The sequence below is a fragment of the Bubalus kerabau genome, chromosome 6 (genome assembly GCF_029407905.1).
Source record: "Bubalus kerabau isolate K-KA32 ecotype Philippines breed swamp buffalo chromosome 6, PCC_UOA_SB_1v2, whole genome shotgun sequence".
Lineage (NCBI taxonomy): Eukaryota > Metazoa > Chordata > Mammalia > Artiodactyla > Bovidae > Bubalus > Bubalus kerabau.
In genome coordinates this window covers 43,589,523-43,612,104 of record NC_073629.1, presented here as the reverse complement: position 1 = coordinate 43,612,104, position 22,582 = coordinate 43,589,523, and positions in this window count along the sequence as shown.

Genomic DNA, 22,582 nt, shown 5'->3' with positions numbered 1-22,582 from the left:
AAGCTGAGCGCCAAAGAATTGATGCTTTTGAACTGTGGTGTTGGAGAAGACTCTTGAGAGTCCCTTGGACTGCAAGGAGATCCAACCAATCCATTCTAAAGGAGATAAGCCCTGGGTGTTCTTTAGAAGGAATGATGCTAAAGCTGAAACTCCAGTACTTTGGCCACCTCATGTGAAGAGTTGACTCATTGGGAAAGACTCTGATGCTGGGAGGGATTGGGGGCAGGAGGAGAAGGGGATGACAGAGGACGAGATGGCTGGATGGCATCACCGATTCGATGGACATGAGTTTGAGTGAACTCCAGGAGTTGGTGATGGACAGGGAGGCCTGGCTTGCTACAACTCATGAGGTCGCAAAGAGTCAGACACAACTGAGCGACTGAACTGAACTGATCATTTATGACTGGTCATAGGCTTTTCAGGTGGCTCAGTGGTAAAGAATCTGCTTACCAGTGCAGGAGACTCAGGAGACGCATGTTCTATCCCTAGGTTGGGAAGATCCCCTGGAGGAGGAAATGGCAACCCACTCCAGTATTGTTGCCTGGAAAATATCACGGACAGAGGAGCCTGGCTGTTTACAGTCCATGGGGTCACAAAGAGTCAGACACGACTGAACATGCATGCACAGAACCACTGTGCTAAGCTGGTCCTGCACTCCTGAGCAACAGGAATTGTGAAATAATCAATGTTTGTCAATCATTAGGTTTCTTTTAAGAAAGAATAGATGTTTTTCTTAAGAGAGAAATTATAGAAATGAATCAGATATCACACACCTTGCCACTGTTGGGTCTATGACCTGAAGAGCTGGCTTGGGAGGAAGAAGCTGCATTCTTTACTGGAGATATTTTATGTGTTAAACCGGATCTCTTTGGGTTGTGATATTCCTGATGTTTTTCTTTTATCTTCTAAAATTTTTCAGAACACATAGGAATGGTTGTGGGTGGGAAGACAGTTTCACTTCTTGAGTTGGGAATCTGCCAATTAGCTGTTCTCACAACACTGCCTGAGACATCTAGTTGGGGTACCAAGGTTGTCATGAGCCCACATCTTAGAAAAGGAGATTTCTTCTGAATTCATGACCTTGTCTAGAAGAGCAGAAAATCTTTTTCTACAGATCTAGTGCCTATGAAAAAAAAAATAGTAGAAAAAAATCAATTAACTAATTCCAGCACATTTCTCACCTACTGAAGTCTTGAGTTCACATGCTTTTGTTACCTCAGATGTCAAATGATTTCTAAATCTCAAAACACACCTGGAGAGGCTACCCTGTTACGGATTTGGCTGTGATTTACATAACAATAGGAACATAAGTTTACCAACAATAAGCTCTACAAATGTATTTTCAAGATTGTTCTCCTTGTGTGCTTTCCTTGGTGACATGTGTTAAACCAACACTTTGTTAAAAAGTTTCTACTTTTTACTTTGGGAGGAAGAAGCTCAGTGTGTAAGCTGAACAGTACTCTGTGGTGTTTCATGTCATGTAAGAAGCCTGATCTTTCCCCAAGTGCCCTCGGAAGGCTTGGTTGATGCCAGTGAAAGCCTTGCCGTGCTCTTGGCAACAACTGAGCAAAGCAAGAATTTGCTCACTGCATGTCTCCTGAGAAGATTAATTAGAGAGGTATCCAATTGCAGCAGGATACAATATACAGCATAAGAGGAAACTTTTTTATTTGCACATAGGTTGCATAGAGGTGGCACCCATGGCAGAGAAAGGAAAGTAGAAAATAATTGCATTAAGTTATTTTGAGCTGGGTTGAAATGTTAATTTATTCCCACCCAGTTCCTTCTCTATGGATTGAATTATGATAATCATCTCAAGAAGGAGAAAAATAGATTTTCTAGAGAATTTAAAACTTTTTTTTTGGTTAGTGCAAGTAGAAACATATTGGAAGATTGCTTTTAATGCAAAATTCAGTTATTTTGAATTGGTTTTCAATGGATGAACATAAATTATTTGATCTTTTCACTCACCATGGCTTTACTTTAACATAAATTAATTGACCTTTTCACTCACCATGTCTTGCTTTAAGTTGAATACCACCAAAAAGAAGATGACTTTCATCATCACTTGCTATTTCTCGTTTGGTTTGAATCAAGTTAATCAAAGCTTTAATGAGAAGCTGGATCACAAGTGAAAAATGAGTTAACTGTGGAAATGACTCCAGCTGCAAATGTTTATATTTACAATAAACTTCAGAATCAAGGGTAACAATCTATCGAATGGGTTTTGTTTATTCATATTATGGCTCTCCCAAAAAGATTTAAGGTGGTTTTCCATGGAGTCGCAAAGAATCAGAGATGACTGAACGTGCATGCATACACATACACACACACACACAAAAACGAGCAGACGTATCACAGAGGATTAAAAACAGAGGGCTTCGGAGAGCAAATTTGGAGGCAGCTGAGGCTGAGACTGAAAACTGAGATGAACTACTTCCCAAACGTCATAGAATATGGATCTTCTCTTAGGTTGGGCACATTACACGAAGTACAAACCTTTAGTCAGCTCCAGGGCTCCTTAGTGGGATTTATTTTACTCAAAACATTAATATAATACATGATTGTTAATCATAAGCTCTATGTTGTACAGTGGGTCTCTAGAACTCATTTATCTTGCATAATTGAAGCTTTGTTATTTGTTTGACTAATTTGCTAAGAAGGTAGATCTTATGTTGTGTCCTTACCACAAAATAAAACTAATGATGATGATAAAGATGGGAGGGAACTTTTAGAGGCGATGGATATGTTTATGGCACAGATTGTGGTGATGTTTCCATGGAAGTATACTTACCTCCAAACTCACCAAGTTACATATATTAAATACGTCCAGCTTTCTGTAGGTCAATCGTACCTCAATAGTCTAAATTTTTTTCAAATGAAGAGGTTATCTTCAAGTGAGTTTGTCAGTCTTGATATTCAGATCTCCCAAAATGATTATGTCAGGTACATGGAGTAGAAATTTCAAAAGGCAAATTGAAACCAGAGACCAGAATAGTATAATAATAGTCCATATAACTATCTATCTGTCTATCTATCATCTATCTATCTAGTATTTACTGACCTTTACTGACAGCTAATGGAGACTAAGCTATAAAGTGTAACGTGCCTTTTTGTATTGAGAATTAAAACTTGAAAGATATAGGAGTCCCAGAGACTTGAGATTAAAGAAGTCAATTTTGTCTTTCTTCTAAAACAAAAACAAAAACAAAAACCCTGTGGGGGAAAGGAAACCCCTTTTTTTAAAATCTAGGTTTCTTGCAGGTAGAATTTTAGCACCATACTGCACAAATTCTAAGGGGGCTTCCCTGGTGCCTCAGTTGGTAAAGAATCTGCCTACAATGCAGGAGACTCAGGTTCAATCCCTGGGTTGGGAAGATCCCCTGGAGAAGAAAATGGCTACCCACTCCAGTATTTGTGCTTGGAAAATCCCATGGACATTCTAAGAGAGATCCCACATTCCAAGAGGCAAGATCCAGGATCCAGGCTTTTTTTTTTTTGGGTCTAGAAGGATGTAACCAATTAGCTTCTCTTCAAGCTTGGCTGTAAAGTAACTTGGTTCTACTGTTGGTGACCAGCAGGATTGGAAATACCTCGTTTTCCTGATTTGAGGAAATATATGAAATTCACTTTTTTCCCTTGGCCACTTTTCATACCCATATCTTTCACAAATATAGCAGTCAACTGCAGACTTTTCCTGCAAAGAATTGCCAGTAACTTATCTTACCACTTAGGTCACAGGCCTTCAGTGACCAAAGAACACACGCCTGGGGCTGTGTCCAAGGAGAACACTTTAGAAACCATTAGATAGATCAAATGTGGGTGGCAGAATCACTGGGCTCCCGGATTCTCCTGTCCCCTCCCCACAGAGCAAGCACTGCCTTGGAGTTCTCTTTCTCAGATATAGTACCCGAGGCTACATGAGGGGTACTGGCCCCGAGATGGCAGCTCTCACAAGTACAACTGCTGAGAAAGGTTGCTAATTGACAAAGCTGACAAACTGAGGCTTTAGAATAGTTTGATCTTTTTTAAAGTCAAATCTTGGGCTTCCCAGGTGGTGCTAGTGGTAGAGAACCCGCCTACAAATGCAGGAGACCTGAGAGACTCGGGTTCAATCCCTAGGCCAGGAAGATGCCCTGGAGGAGGGCATGGCAATCCACTCCAGTATCCTTGCCTGGAGAATCCCCATGGACAGAGGAGACTGGCGGACTACAGTCCATAGGGTCTCAAAGAGTTGGACACGGCTGAAACTACTTGGCACAAAGTCCAATCTTGGGGAAAATTATCCTGAATTAAGGATTCCTATCTAAGTGACAGGTGGTTAGGATTTTTCATATCTAAGGTAAACCAAAAGAGGAAAGTTCACCCATCTGGTCCAGAGAAGAGATACTAAAATAGGAACTAAGCCAAGGACAGATTATTTATCAGCCAGTCTGGATAGGAGAAGCCCTGTTTGTTGGCAACCCCAGGACCAACTCCAAGTTTGACGATTTGCTGGAAGGACTCACAAGACTCAGCATATGGCTGGCTGCACTGACAGCTGAGACTAATTCCAGTTGGATGCAGAGTGAAATCAGCAGAGTTGCCGGGAATGAGGTCTGGAGGAAACCATGTGCAAGCTGCCAAGAGTCCTCTCCCAGAAAGGCACACAGGATGTGCTCCAGCAACCAGTGGCGGCAACACATGGAAGTGTTGTCTACCAGTGAAGCTCATTAGATACCAAGCACCCAAGGGTTTTTTTAACCGGGGCTAGTCATGTAAGTAGCCACCACCAACACGAACCAAAATTCCAGACTCGAAGAAGGAAAGCAGGAGGGCAGTCTGCATAAACCTTATTCTTTTCCTGGTCCAAGGACAATGAAGCACCCTTATCATTAAGGGAAGTCTGATAACAGCACAGGGATCTGTTTACCAGTCAAGTTCCCAGATGCAAGCCAAGGCCAACCTTGAAAGCAGGCCTTTCTAAGGACACTGGTCTCAGGCCTGCTATGTAAACCCTATTTTGCACACTCTGCATCTTAGCCAACTGATCTGTAGTAGCTAAAGCCCACTTAAATTAACATGCAGTTAATCTTACCTTATGAAGTGAAACTGAAGTCTCTGTTATCAAAAGACTTCTTTGTAGATGGAATGAGTTGTGATCCAGGAGACAGGACCTATCGTTTTGAGTCCCCACTGTTCCATGTGGGCCAGAGTTCTGGTTTCTGTTTGTTTTTAAATGGATACATTAGGAAGTCCTACCACTTGCCCTCACTAAACACTACTGGTCGTAGCAGACACGCCAGCACCCAGTGTCTCCAGTATTCTAATCTCTTGCAGGGCAAACGAGAATAGAAAAAGCTCTCTGAATCTACTTTGCTTTAAGAAATGAACTAGTCTAAAATTTTTTTCTCCTAATGTTTACCCATTATTTAATATGTAAAAATAAATAAAAATACAGGTTAATATATTGTTTTGTTCCTTTTTAAAAATTTTTACTGGAGTATAGTTGATTTACAAGGCCGTGTTAGTTTCTGCTACAGCAAAGTGAATCAGGTATCCCTATATCCACTCATTTTAGATTCTTTTCCCATATAGGTTATTATAAGTACTGAGTACATTTACCTGTGCTCGATAGTAGGTCCTTATTAGTTATCTATTTTAAATATTGTAGTGTGTATGTGTCAATCCCAATTTATCCTTCTCCTTGCTTCCCCCCTCCAACCATAAATTTGTTTTCCACATCTGTGACTCTATTTCTGTTTTATAAATAAGTTCATTTGTAGCATTTTTTTAGATTCCACATATAAGTGACCATCATGTGATGCCTGTCTTTCTCTGTCTGACTTACTTCACTTGCTTGCTAAGTCGCTTCAGTCGTGTCCGACTCTATGTGACCCCATAGACGGCAGCCCACCAGGCTCCCCCGTCCCTGGGATTCTCCAGGCAAGAACACTGGAGTGGGTTGTTATTCCCTTCTCCATTACTTCACTTAGTATGGAAAAATAACCAGAATAATTATAAAATATTTCAATTTTAAAAATACTGAAATAACATTGAAAATTACATTAAAAATATAATTAATATAAGTAAAAAATTAAAACAATATTAGATTTATATAAACTGACCTGCTTAAAATAAAAGAATAAAATATGCAGTGGAATAATGCCATTAAGGAACTAAAGATTTAAAAGAATGAGGTAGGATAATCTAAAATAAATTAAGAGTAAATCAAACAAAATCTGGATTTTAAAAATAGTAAAACATAAGAAATGAAGGTAAGTTTAAAACACTCTGAATAAAGCAACAGGACTTCTTGAGCAGAGAGCATTACAGATGCTCACTGGCCTCCCAGTTAGCCTAATCAGGTCTTATGAGAGCCAAATTGCCCAGGCAGAATACTCCAAGGAAAAGACCTATGAACAAGATATTTTATCAGCTCAAATTCTCCCAGTTAGATTTCCAGGCTGTCATGTGCAGACCTGCAAAAGCTGTTAAACCCTGGGGGAATATTAAGAACATGCTATTCTTTTTGAGTAATTAAGCCAGACAATGGGCTAAGTGCCTTGAATCTATAAGTAAATCTATAAGGTTTCTTACTATGTAGACCTCAGAGGTTTTAGGTAGATGAAACAGAGGTGACGTGAAATGACTTGTCCAAGCTCTTACATCAAGCAAGAGGGACAGCCCAGGTTTAAACACAGCCTTAATGCCAAAGCCCATCACCTAAACTTTTTGCCGTATTACATGTAACCAAACAGACTCTTTTAAATATGGCCTGATTGCTATGAAAGAACACATCAAAACAGAATACCAGACACAACAGGTTTTATTACTTTGAAAGTAGAACATGTTTCAAGGTAGGGAGTCTTAGAGACAGATATATAAATTAATCATCTCTTAATGAGTCTCAGCTAGTATGAAAAAACTAAAGAGGCCACAAATTCATACACTGGAATCTAATGAAAGATAAATTCTTGAAAATTTAAAAAATTGTTTTAATGTAGCATTGAAAAGATCAGGCGGCCAAAAGACAGAGTTCAGGTTTGTAGTTTCCACAGCCACTTGACCATGTATCTTTTGACATGCCTGAGTAAAGGCCACATAACAGTGGGCAACGTCTAATAAATAAGCCATTTAAGAATTTTTTATACAAATTCTTACATCGTCCTACTAATCAAACCTCCAAAATCACTGCGGATGGTGACTGCAGTCATGAAATTGAAAGATGCTTGCTCCTTGGAAGAAAAGCTATGACAAACCTAGACAGCATACTAAAAAGCAGAGAAATCACTTTGCCTACAAAGATCTGTATAGTCAAAGCTTTTTACAGTAGTCATGTACAGTAGTTTTTCCAGACGTCATGTACAGATGTGGGAGTTGGACCATAAAGAAGGCTGAGCACCGAAGAATTGATGCTTTCAAACTGTGATGCTGGAGAAGACTCTTGTGAGTTCCTTGGATTGCAAGAAGATCAAGCCAGTCAAGGAAAGATTGAGAGCAACAGAAAAAGGGGGCAACAGAGGATGAGATAGTTGGATGGCATCACTGAATCAATGGACTTGGGTTTGAGCAAACCCTGGGAGATAGTGAAGGACAGGGAAGCCTGCTACACTGCAGTCCATGGGTTCACAAAGAGTTGGACATGATTTAGTAACTGAACAACAACAACAAATAATACTAAGTCCTGGGCAATTCTTTTCCAAATTGTTCTCTTAGTTTTAATGGGTTCAAACACTGTGTATTAATATACCTGACATATCAGAATTAGAATCCTACTTAATATTTCACTGGGCTTCCCTGGTGGCTCAGAGGGTAGAGCATCTGCCTGCAATGTAGGAGACCTGGCTTCGATCCCCGGATTGGGAAGATCCCCTGGAGAAGGAAATGGCAACCCACTCCAGTATCCTTGCCTGGAGAATCCCATGGACAGAGGAGCCTGGTAGACTACAGTCCACAGGGTCACAAAGAGTCAGACGTGACTGAGCAACTTCATTTTCACTTAATATTTCATTGAAAGCATATGTTGTGATTTTAAGTCAATATGTTATTTTTATTTTTTAAAAGTAATATGATTCTTGTAAAAAAAAAGTAATCAAGACTGTACAGAGTAAAAGATTCAAACCCTCCTTTCCCTCAAATCTGCTAGCCTGAAGTAACTGTGATAACAGATCTGACTTTCAGAAATTTTTTTCTAAAGCATGTTCTGGAAAAAAAAAAAAAAAAGCATGTTCTGTAATTAAATAATGACTCTTATCTGAACACCCAAAATATTATGTGTTTTCTCTTGTTCCTGCACAAATATGCTCAGTGTTCCAAATGATGTTCTGGATAAAAATAGGCCCTGTACCCTCTTGTGAGTTATGCTTTAAGGCTTCTTCTTACATATTTTTCTGTGCCACGTAAGCCAACCCTTCTGGTGGTCAGCTTACTTTCCACCTTCTTCAGAAAGCCTTTCCTTACCGTGGCTTTGGTGAACTGTCATTTTTTCGCCCCTCACTGGACTGGGACACCCTTGATTAAGCTTGTGCACCCTTTGTTACTTATCCCAGGTACCCCAACTCATAGAAGGATAGGTTGGACCCCTTTATTTCACTTCACCTTTTTTCATATTTTCTCTGTGCTGTGTTTAGTCCTTAGTTCAGTTCAGTTCAGTTGCTCAGTCGTGTCCGACTCTTTGCGACCCCATGAATTGCAGCACACCAGGCCTCCCTGTCCATCACCAACTCCTGGAGCTTACCCAAACTCACGTCCATCGAGTTGGTGATGCCATCCAGCCATCTCATCCTCTCTCGTCCCCTTCTCCTCCTGCTCCCAATCTCTCCCAGCATCAGAGTCTTTTCCAATGAGTCAACTCTTCGCATGAGGTGGCCAAAGTATTGGAGTTTCAGCCTCAGCATCAGTCCTTCCAATGAACACCCAGGACTGATCTCCTTTAGAATGGACTGGTTGGATCTCCTTGCAGTCCATGAGACTCTCAAGAGTCTTCTCCAACACCACAGTTCAAAAGCATCAATTCTTCGGCGCTCAGCTTTCTTCACAGTCCAACTTTCACATCCATACATGACCACTGGAAAAACCATAGCCTTGACTAGACAGACCTTTGTTGGCAAAGTAACGTCTCTGCTTTTGAATATGCTATCTAGGTTGGTCATAACTTTCCTTCCAAGGAGTAAGCGTCTTTTAATTTCATAGCAGCAATCACCATCTACAGTGATTTTGGAACCCCCACAAATAAAGTCTGACACTGTTTCCACTGTTTCCCCATCTATTTCCCATGAAGTGATGGGACCAGATGCCATGATCTTCGTTTTCTGAATGTTGAGCTTTAAGCCAACTTTTTCACTCTCCACTTTCACTTTCATCAAGAGGCTTTTTAGTTCCTCTTCACTTTCTGCCATAAGGGTGGTGTCATCTGCATATCTGAGGTTATTGATATTTCTCCTGGCAATCTTGATTCCAGCTTGTGCTTCATCCAGCCCAGCGTTTCTCATGGTGTACTCTGCTATAAGTTAAATAAGCAGGGTGACAATATACAGCGTTGATGTACTCCTTTTCCTATTTGGAACCAGTCTGTTGTTTCATGTCCAGTTCTAACTGTTGTTTCCTGACCTGCATATAGGTTTCTCAAGAGGCAGGTCAGGTGGTCTGGTATTCCCATCTCTTTCAGAATTTCCCACAGTTTATTGTGATCCACACAGTCAAAGGCTTTGAAATAGTCAATAAAGCAGAAATAGAGGTTTTTTTAAAGAATAGCAAGGAGAGATAAGAAAGCCTTCCTCGGTGATCAATACAAAGAAAGAGATCTCTTCAAGAAAATTAGAGATACCAAGGGAACATTTCATGCAAAGATGGGCTCGATAAAGGACAGAAATGGTATGGACCTAGCAGAAGCAGAAGATATTAAGAAAAGGTGGCAAGAATACACAGAAGAACTGTATAAAAAAGAGCTTCATGATGAGAGCTTCACCAGATAATCACGATGGTGTGATCACTCACCTAGAGCCCAACATCCTTGAATGTGAAGTCAAGTGGGCCTTAGAAAGCATCACTATGAACAAAGCTAGTGGAGGTGATGGAATACCAGTTGAGCTAAATCCTGAATGGTGATGCTGTGAAAGTGCTGCACTCAATATGCCAGCACATTTGGAAAACTCAGCAGTGGCCACAGGATTGGAAAAGGTCAGTTTTCATTCCAATCCCAAAGAAAGGCAATGCCAAAGAATGCTCAAACTACTGCACAATTGCACTCATCTCACACGCTAGTAAAGTAATGCTCAAAATAGTCCAAGCCAGGCTTCAGCAATACATGAACCGTGAACTTCCAGATGTTCAAGCTGGTTTTAGAAAAGGCAGAGGAACCAGAGATCAAATTGCCAACATCTGCTGGATCATCGAAAAAGCAAGAGAGTTCCAGAAAAACATCTATTTCTGCTTAGTCCATAAGTCGTGTCCAATTCTTTGTAACTCCATGGAATATAGTTTGCCAGGCTCTTCTGTCCATGGAATTTTTCAGGCAAGATTACCAGGTGAGTTGCCATTTCCTACTCTGGGGGATCTTCTTGACTCATGGATTGAACCCTGGGTTCAATCTGCATTGGTAGGTGCAGATTGGTTTTCTGCATTGGTAGGTGGATTCTTTACCACTAACACCACCTGAGAAGCCCCTATTTTTCTCTGAGTGCTTCAGATTTTATTTTCTTAGGGAGACTCTTAGTCATTAGATCCAGAAGTCTAAGTGAAATCTGGTTCAGGACAGCTTTCTGCTAAAAGAAATTTTGAGGAATCAGAAAGCATTTGGGAAAATTTAATGGGCCACTGTCTCTGGTGTCTTTGCTGGTCTATAAAGAATGGAGATGGTGAGAAAGGTGTCAAAGAAAATAACCTGTATTGACCCACAGAGATTGGAAAGTTGACTATGTAGATTAATATTTCATTCATATATTCAACAAAGCTCATGAGAGGCTGACAAGGAGTTATAGGAATAAAGTAAAAGCCCCTGTGCTCAAGTTCACAGTCTTGGGAGGAGCACAGACACCTTAGCAATGCGCATCCAGTTTGATGACACATTTTTCCTGGGAAACACTGACAGTCCTGAGGAGAGCAATGCGACTCAAACTGAAGGAGAGAGTGTGGGCAGAGGAGGCTTCCCAGAGGAACAAGCATTTGTTGAGATGGTTTTGAGGACAGAAGGAGGTGTAGGATTAATGTTGGCATTATTTTTCCTAATTAAAAACCTGAATGTGTTCAGTTTGCAAGGAATTAGAGGAAACAACAATCTTGAGCCCAGCGGAGCCAGCTGCTGCCACGGCTGCCTCCAGCTCTCTGCCCTGACACGGTTGGTCTATACTTTTGAAACTTGAAGGTAGGCTCCAGAGAAGAGGTGGTTTGCATGACAAAGGAACTGCCTGCTCCATCTTCACTGCTTTTGACAAAGGGACAAAATCAACTCAGGGAGCGGGCAGGGTTCTGTGTAGGAGGGGATCACAGAGGGACTGCAGGAATAGAGGCATGGAAACGCTTTATCAAACAGTAACTTTCCTGACACAGTTTCCTCTGCTGGCTGCTTTAAAGGATGTATATAAATTTAACATCCTGCGTGTGTGCTAAGTCACTTCAGTGTCTAACTGAACAGTGTCTGACTCTTTGTGACCCCATGGCTTGTAGCCTGCCAGGCTCCTCTGTCCATGGGATTCTCTAGGCAAGAATATTGGAGTGGGTTGCCATGCTCTCCTCCAGGGGATCTTTTCCGCCCAGGGGTTGAACCCGAGTCTCTTCTGTCTCCTTAATTAGCAAGCAGGTTCTTTACCACTAGTGACATCTGAGAAGCCAAGATTTAACATTATAACAATTGTAAAGTGAGATTCATATGGAACTATGATTCTACATTCTGGCTGCATGAGAATCACCTGGGGAGTGTTTTAAAAATAGTGACACCAAGGTCTTACTTCAGAGTAATTATACAAGAAAGTGGGTTATGTGGCCTGAAATTGCTTTTTTGGCCTTTAAAAATGTTAAAAAAGAAATTTCATTAATTACTGGTGCACAGTAGGGTTAAGGAATTGAGTGGAGAAAGCCAAGGTTTCCAAGCATTTAACATTGCCTTTTAAACTAAGATTTTCAGCTGTTCAGGGTGGCTTTCAAAATCAAGATTTAGATTCAGAAACAGTAAACTAAATAGTGCCCCTCCTTATCAGTTAACAACTATCTTGCTCAAGGTATCGTGCTGGGAACCCAAGGAAATAAGAGAATAAAAAGAAGGGGGACAAGGGTGGGAAAGCATCTTCTCCACGCCTTCATCTATGTCTTCAAGGAGTTCACAACCCAGTTGGGGAAATTATCTAATCATGTGTTGGTTGCATTTTTTGCTTGTTTGTTTGTTTTTGGATTGCAAGAGATAGCCAACTTTAACTAGCTTAGGACCCAAGAAGCTTGTAGAATCCAAGGACCAGCAAGTGGTTGGACTTATGCTCGAGCTGGACCCAGGATTAGAGACCAGCAGGCGCACCATCTATCTCTGCACAAATAGTACATCTGCTGGCACTGCTCTTGTTGCAACTTCAGTCACCTGGAGAGGCACTGGCTGCCTCTCACACTCAAGCCCACAGAGAATCACTCCGAATTTAATAGGCACCAAGCAAAGGAGGGGTTAGTTTACCTTTAGTGTTTGAGGGACACTTGAGTGGAGGTGTGTACTATGCAGTCAGAAATGGATCAATGTCCTCGTCTCAAATTCCACGATGGGGTGGCTTCTAACACATATTCTGAAGCCACTTTTACCAGGTTCCCTGGACTGGCCCACTATCCAGAGAAAGTTTTCAAGGATTAGGAAATAAAAAAAATATGCTAAGAAAAGAGCTTCTGGAAACTGACAGGGTTTGGGCACCTTATTTCTGAGGTGAGGAAAATAGAAAATATTAGCTTTTCTAACCACCACTGATTGCCTCGATGAGGTAGAAATAGTAGCTTCTGATTGTCTTGTTTCCTAATCGATCTAATTTAGGCTTTAAAATTACAAGGAAATTTCTTAGATTTTTCTTGTTATTTCAAGTGTGATCTTGTCAGTCCAGCTGACCTCTAACTAAAGATGATGATAATTATGATCATGAACCCAAAAGTGAATGATCTATTTTCTTTTCAGTGATATATGAACACACACACAGAGCACTCTTTTAAATTGACCTCATCATTAAAATTGCCTAAAATATTCCTAAACACTTGACAACGTGAAACTTTCCATCCAGTTCCTATTTCTCTCAGACAGAAATATGTTTTAAGCAGATTTAAAAAATAAACTATATTAAACCCCTTACTGGAAAAAAGTCACTTCTGGACAGAGACCAAGCCAAAGCAATTTTAGTTCAAATTGGTTTTCCTGGAAAAGTTGAAAATGTAGTTCAGAAAAGAAATGCCTTGGCAACTTTACAAATCAACAAGATCAGTCTACATATCCTCAACCACAGTGATTCTCAGTACTAGTGAAGGAAAGAGTCTCCTGGGGAGCTTGTTAAAATGCAGATTTCAAGGTCCAGACCGTATTAATATTAATAGCTCTGCTGAAGACCTGGGCACTTTTAGTACAGGAGATTTGAAGATCACAGTTCAATTAACTGAAAAGACAAACACAGAGATTTATAAAAGTTGGTAGGAGAGAATGAGGAATTGTGTTAATGATGATGTTTTGCTTTGCTTCACTGATGGCTCAGTGAGTAAAGAATTTAAATGCAATGCAGGAGACACAGGAGATGTGAGTTCAGTCCCTGGGTTGGGAAGATCTCCTGGAAGGGGAAATGACGGCCCATTCTAGTATTCTTGCCTAGAGAATCCCATGGACAGAGGAGCCTGGTGGCCTACAGTCCACAGGGCCACAAAGAGTTGGACGTGACTAAGTGAGTGAGTGAGTGAAGTTGCTCAGTCATGTCCGACTCTTTGCGACCCCGTGGACTGTAGCCCCCCAGGCTCCTCCGTCCATGGGATTCTCCAGGCAAGAATACTGGAGTGGGGTGCCATTGCCTTCTCCAAGGGGTCTTCCCGACCCAGGGTTCAAACCCAGGTCTCCCGCATTGCAGGCAGATGCTTTACCGTCTGAACTGAAGGGTTTAGAGGCCGTCAAATGGACATGACCTATAAAGGCAATTTTGATGGTTTTACATAGAAATGACCTCTAATGGAAGAGAACACAAATAAACACACACGCATACTTTGTTATGAAGCTATTTTGTTATAAGCTAAACACAACTTATCTCTTAGCCCCCCTCAGCAGGGCCAGCTGACAATGTTATAGGACAACGTGGTTTGAGGCACAGATCTGTCACTCTGTGTGTGACATTGGGTAAGTCATTCACTGTCTTTGGGTTTCAGTTTTCTTTTCTGTAAAGTGAGGTGACTGGATGATATCAGTGGTCCTTAACCTTTTTGAGATTTGTCTCCTTTGAGCAGCTAAGAAAATTCTTCCATTTTTTCCTCTGGAAAAGTACACAAATACACATGCACAAGTACACGTGCATTTTTGCACACAAATTTAGGGAGGGTCACAGTTCCCTTAACATGCTTACAGGGACTTCCTGAGCCAGTGATGCTCAGAACTGGAGAACTGGCTCATCTGAACTATGTCTCATACCCTCTCCCATTCAGATTTGTTCCACTGGGGCATCTCCACTCCCTGCCCCGTGTGGGGCATCACCTCTGTCACCGACAGGCGTGGCACTTCATGAAGCTGCATAAATCCAATCATTATAAGACTCTACAGAAGTAGGTGACATGATCTTCAATTTATAAATGAGAAAACTGAGGTTTGTAAAGGTGAAATCACTTGTCTGAGGTCACATGCTTGTAACAAACAGGCTCTGGATCTGACCCTGAGCTCTTAACCTCTCTGCTGGATAATTCTTTGTTGTGGGGTCTGTCCTGTGCCCTGTGAGATGTTGAACAGCATCCCTGGCCTCTACCCATTAGATGCCAATAATGTCCTGCCTCTCCCAAATTGTGACAACCAAAAGTGTCTCTAGATATCACCAAATATACCCTCGTGTGCAAACTAGCCCCCAGCAGAGAACCACGTTACGTTCTCCTGATTACATTACTACAGTGGGCTGCAGTCACTGGGGAGGAAATAGGGACTCTGAGGACAGGAGAAAAGTTAAGAACCATTATGCCAAGCTCTCACGTACTTCAGGAAGGAACAAACCATAGGTCATTTCCAGCTTCAAGACTCCCTAAATTCTTAATTTCTAAAAATGTTCCTGTTGAGCTTTAATGTAATGGTAAAATGCTTGTGTGCAGCTGAGTTATTCCTACATTTGGCAGTGAAACAACAAAAGCTGTTGCTCTTGGAACAACCTCTCCTACAGGCCAAACTGGCCCATACCAACACGATTCCCAGAGAGGAATCCCAAGGTCTGAGGAAATACAGCTGGGATTTGAAATGGGATGTCAGATGGCCTCAGTGTTGTGTTTGGCAAGGCTGCCCTGCGGCTTGGCTGGCAGAGGACAGGGGAGGCACAGGAAAAGAGGAATTTGTCACTGCTGCCGCTTACTGGTTGCTTTCCCAAAGCACTTGAAACAGTTGCGAGATCCAACTGGTCCAACTGAGACAGTTATTTGATCCAGTTTGGTGGATTATGAAATTGAGAGCTAGAAAAGTCAACATTGGATGCTGTTGGGGGCGGGTGTGGGGTTATATAAGGGGGACTGTTATAAACAAAAGTTCTATTTAAAAATAATCTAGTGGATTATTATATTTAAAATGGATAACCAACAAGGTCCTACGGGAGAGCACATGGAACTCTGCTCAAAGTTATGTGGCAGCCTGGATGGGAGGGGGTTTGGGGGAGAATGGATACATGTATAGGTATGGCTGAATTCCTTCACTGTCCACCTGAAAATACCAGGACATTGTTAATTGGCTGTACCCCATTACAAAATAAAAAGTTAAAAACATCAAAAAAAACATGGAAGAAAATAATCTAGTGGAACAAAGCACGAAGATACGGTTACAGGAAGCTTTTAAAGTGTTTGAGAAAAATCACAATGCTTTGCAGCATGACTGATGCTGGTTGTAACTCCTGAGAAGGAAATTGAGATTCAAATTCCAGCCCTATGTATCAAAGGTTCCCAAGAGACCTATTCAGTAAACAAATGTTTAAGTATTTACAACGTGTCAGACACTCTGATCAAAAACAGAGCCTGGCCCTGGACTAGGTCACAGTCTGGAGAGGGATTAACCATAGCCAGGAAGCTCAGCTGTAGCAGTGATATGCTCAGGTGCTTTGGGGGGCACCCAGGCTAGACAGTCCGTCATGGAGATCCAGAAAGACTTCCTGATGAAGTCTGAGTTCAGTAAGACTTAGCTGGGCAAGAGTGGGGGCAGATTGTGGAGAGAGCCTTGGGAATAGCAGGTACTGAACAAATGGAGATGCTTGGATGGGAAGGAGAGGAGATTCTGGGGCACTCTTGGGGAGGGCACACCCACAGTGAGGCTGGAGCAGAGGTTGGGGAGAGAGGTGGGTGGGGTGGAAAGATGAGGTTTTAAGAGGTTGTGTGGGGATTTAGCTGGAACGGTTCTAAGATTTCTGCAGACCTTGATGCTTTTGAAAGCCCCGTCATATCGAACATGAAAATGTATCCTGATTCCATCTTAAACTAATTTACAAGTAACAATGAGTTGAATTTCTGTTGACTCTTTAATAGCTTGCTCCTTTCTATTTCAAACTTTTCTTTTTGTCTTTCAGAGCAAGTAATTTTTTCCCCCCAAATACCAAACCTCTTCAAAGGGTATTGAAAAGCTGATATGCTGCTCTAGGCACCATGCTTATAGGGCTGTAATCACAATTCTTTGTTTTAAACTTGCAGGTTTAAACCTGCATAAAGCTGATAACTGCCTCCTCCACTGCCCAGTGTCCATTCTCTCCCTTCTCCCTTCAGCAGGCCTGAGAGCACTCAGTTAGAGTGGCCTCAGCTTCTCTTGCAGCAAGGAACAGCCATGTGACCAAAGTTTTGGCCACTGGGGCGTGTGCCGAAGCGACCACTGAAATTTTCCATTCATATATTTAAAAAGGAAGCTGGCTGCCCCTCTTCCTTTTTATCCCATCTCTGCCACCTGGAATATGGACATGGTAGTGGGGGGGTATTCTTGCCTAGAGAATCCCAGGGACAGAGGAGCCTGGTAGGCTGCCGTCTATGGGGTCGTACAGAGTCGGACATGACTGAAGTGACTTAGCATGCATGCATGCATGCATTGGAGAAGGAAATGGCAATCCACTCCTGTATTCTTTCCTGGAGAATCCCAGGGACAGAGGAGCCTGGTGGGCTTCCGTCTATAAGGTCACACAGAGTTGGACACGACTGATGCAACTTAGCAGCAGCAGTGGGGGGAAATGTCAGCCACATAGACAGGGGTAATACTCTAGGGCAGTGGCTCTTGAACTGTAGCATCATAGTCAGCTGGAGGGCTTGTTAACACACAGATCACTGGGCCCCATCACCAGGAATTATGAGTCACTGGGTCTCATCCAGGGGATGCTGATGCTGCTGGTAGGGAACCACACTTTGAACACTATCCCCTAAAGGGTGGTGGAGCACTAAGAAGATACTTGGGTGTCTGGACAACCCTTGGGGGGCAAGGGAGTAGAGATCTGTCTTCCATCTGGACTGCTTGTTATGTTTCTTGAAACCTCTATCGCTTTGGGTCTTGTTGTTACATCAGCTTAATCTACAGCAGCTAATCCATGTCAAGGATATTATACTTCGCCCAGGGAGGTAGTATACTGTGTGATTGAGTATGGGGAGTGTGTGCATGCTCAGTCGTGTCCGACTCTTTGTGATCCAATGGACTGTATGTAGCCTGCCAGGCTCCTCTGTTCATGGGATTCTTCAGGTAAGAATCCATGCCCTCCTCCAGGGGATCTTCCTGATCCAGGGATCGAATCTGTGGCTCCTTCGACTCCTGCGTTACAGGCAGATTCTTTACTGCTGAGCCACTGGGGAAACCCTTGAGTATGGGGAACTGGATTTGCATCTCAGTTATGCCACTTCCTTATGTTCCTAGATTTGGAGTAAGTTCTTTAACCTCTTGTGACTCTGTTTTCCCATCTATTAAATGGATTTAAGTGGACGAGTTTCCCTAAACCTCACACCCCCTTTCTAGACCATGTTCATCACCAGGACCACAGAACTCTGTGCCCAAGGGCCATGAATGCACTTTCATGATCTGTATGAACATCTTCTCTGGCACTGCCCTTCTGATGACTGCCTGTGCTTTCCAGGTACCACCCTAGGTCTGAGATGTTACCACGGAGTGACTGTAGGACAAAGATGTGAGTGAAACTTGAATGGGCAGGCTGGCACGTCCTGTGTTAAAATGAGGCCTCTCTGGCGTGTGATGATTGAACAGAGAGTGGGGAAAAAACAGGGGGGTGGCAGGTGAACTGTGGGCCAGAGGCAAGCTCTCCAAGTTGTCACATTTCAATGGCATGGAATAATTTATAAATCTGAGAATTCTAGATTTGAGCGTAGCTTTTCAGTATATTTGTCAAGATAGGAGAATAGAACATATTTTATTTAACAGTTTGATAGCTTGATTTATGATTTTAAAATATTTAGACATATGGCCTATGGACTTCTATCTGGACTCCTTGGCCTGCAAATTTAAGCCCAAGCCTGGTTACTGTGTTGGCCTGGCATGAAGACTAAATAAAAGAAGACATGAAAAATACTCAAAACAATGGCACACGTGGTATGCGTGCATCATTAGCAATGATGATACTTAATTCTTTTGAGGGCAACCTAGTGAAAGACTTAAAGCAGAATACGACATTTGCTTACTATGTTTTCTACAAATATTGACTAAGGGTCTACTCTGTGCCTGGCATTGTTCTGGGAGCTGCCAATAATAGTGGTGAACAAAATAAAGCTTCTATTTCCAATGAATGTATATGGGGGGGGGTTAAACAGATAAAAATAACTATTTTATCTTTAAGATTCAAGTGATGGGTTTTGGTTTTAGAAAGATCATAATGGCTGGAGGGAGGTAAGATTGCACTTAGAGTCAGGAGCTTGTCGGGATAATTCAAAGAAGAGATGGGCTTCCCAGGTGGCTCAGCAGTAAAGCATCCAGCTGCCAATGCAGGAGATGCAAGAGACTTGGATTCGATCCCTGGATCTGGAAGATCTCCTGGAGAAGGAAATGCCAACCTACTCCAGTATTCTTGTCTGGAAAATTCCGTGGACAGAGGAGCCTGGTGGGGTCCATGGGGTCTCAAAGAGCTGGACATGACTGAGCACACATACACACAAAGAAGAGACGATGGTTGTCTGATGCCAGGCAGTGGAAGAGTGAATACAGATCAGTGAAAAGAGTAAAAAAAGATTAACATAGAATGATGGCACTTGGTGATTAATGGATATTGGGAGTAAGATTGAAAATAGGAATCAAGGGTGACAGCTAGGATTCTGAGGTACTGGGATACTGGTGATGCTGGTCACTGAGATTTAGATAGAACACAGGAGAAGAAACGAATTTGGAGAGGAGGAGGGGATCAGTTTTGGAGATTTGGGGTTTCAGATGCCCATAGAGCACCGACATGCAGATGTCCATAAGCAGTTTTATATCTGGGCAGATCTTTGGCCAGTTAGAAAGTGTCTCAGTGGTGATAGCCAAAAGCAGCATGGCGCAGGCATTCAATGGGAACGTAGAGGCAGAAGTAGTGAGGAAGTAGAAGCAGAAAGACAGCAGTTTTGTCAGGAGTGTGAGCTGTGTAGGCACCCTGAGCAGGAGGTGAAATGCAAGGAAACTTTGGTGGTTTAGTTGCTAAGTCGTGTCTGACTCTTGCAACCTTATGGACTGTAGCCCACCAGGCTTCTCTGTCCATAGGATTTTCTAGGGAAGAATACTGGAGTGGCTTGCCATTTCCTTCTCCAGGGGATCTTCCCGACCCAGGGATTGAACCTGGGTCTCTTGCACTTCAGGCAGATTCTTTACCAACTGAGCTACCAGGGAAGACCTACTTGTAATGAAATTGACATTTTTGTAAGGCCAATGGAAAGCAAGTGGTGGAAGGTAGATTGGAGATTCATCAGAAGGGGTAGTTCACAGAGCAAGTTGCTGCAGGGGTAGGAGGAAAGAGATTCTAATGAAAACTATTGACTGTTTCACCATGGAGAAAAACAAATGAAATCATTTATATATTCATTTATGGGCTTCCCTGGTGGCTCAGTGGTTAAGAATCTACCTGCCAATGCAGGAGATGAGGGTTCGATCCCTGGGTTGCGAAGATCTCCTGGAGAAGGAAATGGCAACCCATTCCAGTATTCTAGCCTGGGAACTCCCATGGACAAAGGAGCCTGGTGGGCTACAGTCCATGGGGTCACAAAAACATCAGATGTGACTTAGTGACTAAACAACAACAACAAACACCCATCCATTTGTTGATTCAATAACAAGTATATTAATTCTAACTGAATACTGTTCTGACACTGGAAATAAGATAGAAAAAAACTCCCACCCTATATCATGTAAGTTCAGTAGCTTAAAACAAAAACAAAGCCCCAAACAAAAACTGGGCCCCTGCCAGGCCAGGGCTAAATAGGCAGGGTCTTGGCAGAAGTGTATGTGATTGCAATATACCTGAGTCCCCCAGCAGAGATTTCACTCACTCCCATGTAAGGCAGCAACAACTGGACTAAGAACCTGGACTCTGAATCCCCCTGATATGAGAGAAAATTTTATTTCAGCAAGTTTTAACTATTAATGATTAGAGGCTCTCTTGCAATCTCATTGCCCTTGCTGTACTGAAAGCCTTAAATAACAACAGATAAAAGACACTGGCAAAAAATCCCCCAACTCAACTAATTCCATTTAGATATCACCTAAATGGACTAAATTCATTAGGTCCTGCTTAATCCTACCCCCATATTAATGGGGTTAATAGTCAATAGACTATAGTTAATAGACTATTAACTATTAATGAGTTAGTAGTCATTAACAGTTTTTGAAGGACAGACAGGGAAGCAAAGGAGGGGCATTTTGTGCTTCATCCTAAACAGGCACCCTGAGGAACAGACTGGAAAAAACTCCTGCCACGTGACCTGGACTATGTTACATGTTAGACAGAGTAGGTATATTTCAAATGTCAGAGGAGGGTGGAGATATGTCAAATTTATGCATGGGCATTCAGAGAAAGTTCGAACAGAAAGGGCCTTGGAAGTCTCCGAGTGAAATTCCTTATTTGACAAGATGAAAACAATCCATCACAAGGCCATTTGATAGATGTCCAGCTAGAACCCAAGTGTCCTGAAAACCCACCTAGCATTTTTTTCTATTATGTCATGTTTCTGAGTTAAATTTTCAAATAAATGACTTTCCCAGTGAAAAATGACTTCTGGAGGGTGATGACTTTTATGAAAAATTTCGCCTGTGGAAGATTCCAACATCAAACTGCAAATCTCTAAGACCATAGGATCAAAAATTCTGTGGTAAAAACAGATTACTCTGTTCTTTATAGTGTGGATCATTCAAGCCCCTTGCTTTCCCCTCAGAAACCCACTGGTATGTAACCTTTTGACCAATTTATTTTTACCCTCTATTTCATTACTGAAACAGAAGCCACACTCTAGAAAGGAGTTTGGTGATGAGAAAGAAAAATGAAATTTTGATTGCAATTAAGACTTGAAGATTTTCTGTATATTACAACCCATATCCCACCTTACCAAAGAAAAAGTGAATTTCAATTAGGACATAAAGTAATTCTCTCTGAAACTGTGGGAAGGAAAGATCAGCCGTGGGTCTTAGGAGTATATTTATCTCTTAGAAAAATCTCATCCCCAGGATGCATCAGACTAAGATGAAATACATTGGGGGTATATTACATTTTATTTTAGCATTGATGGAACGGGGCTGGGGCGGGGTGGGAAAGCAAAGAAAAATGAAGCAAGGTGAAAAATAGGGCGATTGAGAGACAGAAAAGACAGAGAAACTTGTTAATTACAGGACTTTCTGAGCAAGATATTTTTCTTCCCTTTCACAAGTTAGAAGCTATGAATAATTCATACCAGCATGGAAAGGCTGCCTTTTCCCTGGGTGATGTATAACTGAGCAGGAGAGAGCTTCGAGTGGGTTCACCGCATCAGCCACCACTCTAGCTTCTGAGCACGGGGGTGCTCTCTTCTTGAGCTCAGCTTCTGCTTTTGCAGCCAAGCACCCTTACTGCTGCTGCTGCTGCCTGCCTACCTGCCCACCCGCCCGGGGTTGCAGCCTGCCACTTTACTTTCTCCAGCCCTGCTGCCAGCTGAGGAGTCTCCCTACAGCTGCTGGCTTCTGCCTAGGGCCATGTGTGGATGCTGCACTGGGAAGGAGGCACTTGCTCCTGGCGCTGATCCCAGCTGAGTTTCTCCTGTTGATTGCAGGACCACAGATGCTGCTGCTGAGGAGGTATTTGCTGGCCTCCCTTCCTCTGCTACCCACCAGCTAAGGACGAGCCAGAAAGTAAGATACCCCCAACCCCTTTCCCTCTGGCATTTTCCCCAGCTGGCATATCTCTGCTTTCTCATGGAAACTAGGGGCTCCATCTGCCATTCCCACGTGTGTATATGTGTGTGTATTTAGGGG